Here is a 6,492-nt window from a genome sequence, read left to right on the forward strand (position 1 = left end):
TTTCAGTTAGGAAGCTTATGGAAGGCAACAGTGGATAAGCTAGTCAGACAAGTGCATGGGTAGACACTAGTCAGGAAAAACACAAATGTTCTTTCTAGCTGTCTCTGTCCTTGACAATATACCCACAGAGGAGCCCTCTTCCCAAGCTTAGGACAAGCTGTCCTTTACACAAGAAGTACTTTTCATGTCTTTATCTTGTAATGATACTTAAAAATTTTAGTAACAAAATATATTTCTTCATCCCAAACACCTTATAGAGAATACTTGAAATTATCCTAACGTTACAAACAGAGCTATTGGTATAAAATGTTAGCTCTAAGCCAAGGACACAAATAATTTTAGGCCACTGATTAAAATTAAGTTCTATGCCCAAACTTCTCTTGAAAGTATTTTTTAGGGGATACTGTTTTGTATACTTTTAAAGCATATAAATTTCTCAGGATACTTTAGTATTTTTTGTTAAAATCAAGATTCACATAAAATGTGATTTATAAACATGTTATATGAAAAGTAGCAGTTCATTCTCCCTTTTTTACAGGTTCCCCTGCTTGTACAGTTTCTGATTGAAAATTGCTGCAGGATATTTGGTGAAGAAATTACTTCCCTCTTAGGAGAGACTTCAGTGAGATGTGGCACTAGAGAGAATGCCTCAGGTATTGTGAATAATTGGGTTGGTTTTTGTGAGAAAGAGAGATTTTGTCTGTGAAGATGCTGGGACAGTGGTTGTCCAAAAGCCCACAGCAGCTGAGGTGAAAGAGGCCTCTGACCTGGGTCAGTGGGGCCCAGGGCCTCTGTTCCTTCCTTAGAAGTCCTGCTACATATGTCAGGGTATATTAGCAGTGTGGTGGGGTTAAGAAATGTGTAAGATGAGGTCCCAGCCTTCAAGGAATGTTTAATGGCAGCATGCTGTGGCATGATCGTTTGAAGCTTTTTTTTTTTTTTTTTTTTTTTAGTAAAACTTTATGAAGAATCCTAATATATATAATAGAATTGCTGTTGTTAAAACTAGTGTAGAAGGCCCAGAGGCAGTAGAGGCAGACCTGTTTTTTGTTCTTGTTTTCCTTTCCTTTTTCTCCTTCCTCTTACTGGTCCCTGAGACACCTCAGGATTCTAGTGTGCTATGAAACAGTTTGAAAACTAGCATCATTTGGGGGGGGGGGAAGTGCTGAATTCAAAGACATACAACCTTCCAGAATTCCTCTACTGCCAGTTATGTCATCCTTGACCAATTATTCTATGCCACTGAACATCAGTATCTTCATCTGTAAAATGTGGATAACAATAAAATCTAACTTTATGATTATTGTAAAGATTAAATAAGGTAATGGATATTAAAGAACTTTGTAAAAGAGGAACTAATAGGGTTAGTAAATGGTTTCCTGGTTTCCCCAAGACTAGAGTTAATTCTATATAAACACCAACAATCCATGTTAGAAGGCAGTCTTATTTGGAATCTGGATATACCTAGTATTAATTCCCTTATGCTGTTGTTTTGGTTTGGGGTTCTTTTTTAACCCTTTCATGGTCTTATGACATTTTCACTGTTTTGAGAAAAACTTAAGGAACATTTTGTCAGGAACTGAGATAAATTTAGTACAATATTCCCCAACAGTTTATTTTTATTCTGCACTAACAAATGAGAAGATTGTGACAGAATCTTTCTTTCCTGAGAGTAGAGATTTGAACACTCTACGTGAAAAGAGAATTAAACTAAGCACCATAGTTTGTGTTTAAGGCAGCTTGTGCTATATTTATGCTAAGTAAATATGTTAATCATGGTTTGGTTTTTTTTGACAGATATCTCTTGCTTCCAACCAAGTGACTCTTCCTATAACAGCTTGGAAAATGAAGTAAATGGGGATGTGGATGCTCCATGTAGTGACTTGGCAAAGAAACTTGACCAGAGTAGCAGAAGCATGGACTCTATCTTAACCCTCAGTGACCATGACCTTGACCAGCTTGAGGAGGAAGGCCTTGACCAGCCTGAGGTGGAAGGCCTTTTAACCGTGAGTGACTTTGACTTAGACCAGTCTAATGATGAAGACATTCAAATGAAACAGCCTCTTGAATCCAAGCCGATGACTGTTGCAGTGATGTACAGAGAGGCCCTCCCACTACAGGAGCATGCCAGGGCCCGATCTGACATGTACACACCCAGCCACCTGTCCTCAGATGCAACAGATGCTCCAAAAACCCTGAGGCGACAGCTTCGCTGCTTGGAGCCCAGCACCGACTGTCTAGATTCTAAGCTTTCCTCTCCTGAGGTTTATCAGAAAAAGCTACACAAGTCCAGCTATGATGCAATTCTCTCTCAAAAAGATGAGGATTATCTGAAGCAGAATCAACCTCTCCAGGGAGGGGATAAGACATGTTTTAAACAGAGTTCAGTCACAAGCACTGATGTCATTGAGAAAAATGCCACCAACATAGATAACCAGCACTGTAAACTGACCTATCTCAGGGGGATTTATTCAAAGAAACAACATAAAACCAGCTGTGAAGCTGGTCTCTTGCAGGGAGAGGAGGATTATCTCAAACAGCATAAGTCTTTGCAAATGGAGGGGCAAAAGCTTATTAATCAGAGTTTGGTCATGGGGATTGAGGTGGGCAAGAGTAGTGCCACAAACCAAAACACTGAGCAGATTTTACTCCCAAGATTAAGCCTTTGCCCAAAGACTAGCTGTTCCAGCTTATCCTCCCCAGGCACTTTTCCATCTGGCTCATCAGTGAGCTGTCAGGACAGTCCTTTTTCTCAGACTTCTGAACATTCTGTGTTTACACCCACTGAAACTCCCTCTCCAATAGATTGCAATATTCTGGCTCAAAGAAAACAGGGAGAGCTTTCTTCTGACTTTAGCAGTTCCAACTTCATTTCTGGAATGCCTGGTCCATCATCAGGGCAGGGCAGCAGCCACCTCGTCAATACAAAAAAGGATAGTGTAGGGCGGCATTCACAAATGCGTTCTGTAACTCTTCACCCCAACACATGGTTGAGAAATGGCATAGCCTGTTTGAGAAACTGGTCCCTCAAAAAGAAAGCAAAGGTAGCCAGGCCAGAGGAAAATAAAATAGGTTCTCTAAAAGGACTTTCAGAGCCACCTCCTCATGATTCTGGTCTTCCAGAAGCCAACTCACTGGAAGAGAGACAGAAAGACATGCCCATGAAGGCCGTGGATGTACTTGGTACTGTGCAGACAACCCATTCATATAATTCTTCTCCCTCCCAGGAATCAGAGAGACACAGCAGCTCTCCATTCAGCCTAATAGACAGCGCATTCAGACTGTGTATGAAGTCCCACAAGGATGTCAAGCCTGTAGGTCAGGGCTATTCTAGAGTTCTGTGTTGGGGAAGAGCCTCAGCCAGCTTTCGGACAATGGAGGATATGGCCAGCCCAGACATTTAACCAAAGACATTTAACCACAATGAGGATCCGACATCTACGAGAACAAGAACTGGGCTAATAATATAAAGATGATAGTTATTATGACCCCTTTGTACAAGATATCTGGGATAGGTAGCATTAGGATAATTATTGCTAATACTTAGGGCAACAAAATAATTCTTTTTATTGAGACTACTTGACAAAAATTTTATGCTAAAAACTTTTATCACATAAGTGTCTGGGAGATTTTTTCCTTATTAAAGCATGGGATTGGTCCTGTTATATGGTTATAGAGATACTAGCAGAGGACTAGAGAAAGTATCTTCTATAAAGGAACATGCCTTATGAACAGTCTGTGAGATTAGTGTCCTGAGAAAACCAGGATATAAATGAAATATAGGGGACTGGAGAGAGAGGGGAAGGGTACAGAGAAAACATCCACATTCGATGGAATGTTTTTAATAAGCAAGAAAAATGCCGCTACTCAAAGCAAAAGAAGAAAAGCATGTCTGATAATGATGGAAGTCATGGAAACCCTTTCCTCAAATCTAACCCAGTGGCCATTCTGTGGTATCTTATAGTCACATGTCCTCACAGGATCATTCCAGGAACAGCCCATTGATTCAGCTAGTGTGAAGAAAACGAGTGATTCAAGAGCCCTGGGTACCATGATATTATAATTTTTGTTTGTTGTGTTAGTTGATTTGTTTTTCCATTAGTGTTGAATTGCTTTGCAAAGGCTCCAAGAAAAAGATGTGAGGAGAAAGAAGGGAATGGTTGCTTATTTCAATGCCCTTTCCTTAGGTACCTATGCTAGAAACATTCTCCAAAAATGTAACTTTTCTGATTTAGAAGATGACCTCCTGACAGCATTCACTGTCTCAGCATGGAGGAAAAGAGTGCAGCAACAGTCCCTTCTCAGTTACACAAGTGCTGTTACCAACATGTAATCAAAGCATTATAGTAAGAAGTTACGATAAAGGAAGACACACGTCCATTTTTATACTAGTTGGCAAGGCCTAATGATCTATTCCTAGGTGAGGAAATGAATTGGTGTAACCTTTTATGGCAAAAGAGAGGAGAAAGGTCCATGGAGATATAAATCATGGTGGCTTAAACCAAGGAGGTATAAACCATCAAATCATGTGAAAGCTTGGCACATCTTTGCTGAGGTGTTTCTCTGCAGCCCTTACCCTCAGATTACAGTCAGCCCGAAAAAAAAAAGTTACTTATAGATCATTTTTCTGATGAGATCAGGTGCATTCAGGGTGTTAGGGCCGTAGACATAAATCGTTTTGCTGATGAGATCGGGCACGTTCAGGGTGGGAGGGCCGTAGACATAAATCGTTTTTCTGATGAGATCGGGCACGTTCAGGGTGGGAGGGCCGTAGACATAAATCGTTTTTCTGATGAGATCGGGCACGTTCAGGGTGGGAGGGCCGTAGACATAAATCGTTTTTCTGATGAGATCGGGCACGTTCAGGGTGGGAGGGCCGTAGACATAAATCGTTTTTCTGATGAGATCGGGCACATTCAGGGTGGGAGGGCCGTAGACATAAATCGTTTTTCTGACGAGCTCAGGTGCGTTCAGGGTGTTAGGCCCGTAGACATAAATCATTTTTCTGATTTTCGTAGTTTTGTAATTGAGAGAGCAATCTAGAAGTTGATAAATTATAAGAAGTCCCTGAATAGAATACCGAACAAAGTGGCTGCCAGGCCTTATCAGATGTTCATTAGCTTTGGGTTTTCTTACTTCCGGAAGTTTTTCCATATTTTAGTCCCAAATGATTCATGGTTTATACCTCATTTCATATCCATGGTTTATTTCATATCCATGGACCTTTCTTTTTTCTTAAAGGTTACACCTGTTCATTTCCTCACCTAGGAGTAGGCCATAAGCCTTGCAGACCAGAACGAAGGGATAGTACTAAAAATGGATGTGCGTCTTCCGTCATTTAAACTGTTTACTATAAGAAGTTGCTTACAGTCCATGTGAACTCTGTAGTCCACCATCAAATGGTCCTTTCTCCCACAAACTAGCTTATTCCAAATTGTTTTTTCTTATCAGTCACCAGAAAATTGTCATATCAGTGTTTTTTCCTTGTTGTCCTAAAGGTTACATTTCCAATTATATGGAAAAAATGTTTTCTGTAAGATGGAAGTTACTTTGGTATTAGCTATAGGTTCTACTTTCCTCTTGAGGACATGGCATTCTTTACCCTAATCATTATAATTAACTTTTTGAACTCTGTGTCCAAGGAGCTCCTGCATGACCCTGGCCACCTCAGTCACAGGTGTGAAATAGATTTCACCTTATAACCAACCCCTCCCATGTGAAGACTCCTAAGTGTCCACACCTTTTGTGGCATAATATATAAACTTAGCAGGGATTTACCTCACCCTTACGGCATACTACTGTCAGAACTGCAAGATGTGAATGAAGCTCTTGTGGCTTGGAGTGTTTTTCTGGAAAACAGTTTCCCTTCCTACGAAAATAGTTCTAGCCTCTTTTCTTTCATGTTGGCAGGTAGAAAATCATCCACTAGATTAGAAGGTTTAGAAGAAAATAGTTACTGAGGTTCTTTAATAACCTTTCCTATTCTTTGTGTTCACTTAGATACTCTTGTAATAATGTGAATATGTTAATATTGCTGTAAAATATATTGTGCGATTTGAAGACAGACTATACGCCATTTTATTTTACATCAATCTGTAATATACGAGACTGATGCTTTACCTAAAATGCCTTGAGTTTGTGTAATATATCTTGATAAATTTTACTACCATATGTTATGAAATAAATGTGTATTTTTGTACATGCAGAAACTGCTGCCAACTTTTAAAGTTGTTTGGTTTTAAAAGCACTGGTAATGGATATGTACGAAGTCCATGCTGTCTGTTAAATAAAATGTCATTCTTCAGAGTTAACAATCCCACTGCCTTTTGTAGAATTGTTTTTGATAATGCGCTCAATCTCTGCTTAACATTGGGAATTTTATAGAGTGTAAGTAATGTGGAAATGGAATTTTGAGCTTTTAGTCAAAAGCCACAGTCAGTCTTTCTAGAAAAAGTTTTCTTTTATGTTTTTTAGTCTTATCGACCAAACAAG

The 6,492-nt window shown here is 39.6% G+C and overlaps 1 pseudogene; it reads left to right on the plus strand.

The window, feature by feature from the left end:
* Positions 1 to 3,506, plus strand: part of LOC134375710 (rho GTPase-activating protein 20-like) — a 110,579-nt pseudogene extending 107,073 nt beyond the window's left edge.
* Positions 3,507 to 6,492: the final 2,986 nt, after the last annotated feature.

The sequence above is a fragment of the Cynocephalus volans genome, chromosome 4 (genome assembly GCF_027409185.1).
Source record: "Cynocephalus volans isolate mCynVol1 chromosome 4, mCynVol1.pri, whole genome shotgun sequence".
Taxonomy (NCBI): domain Eukaryota; kingdom Metazoa; phylum Chordata; class Mammalia; order Dermoptera; family Cynocephalidae; genus Cynocephalus; species Cynocephalus volans.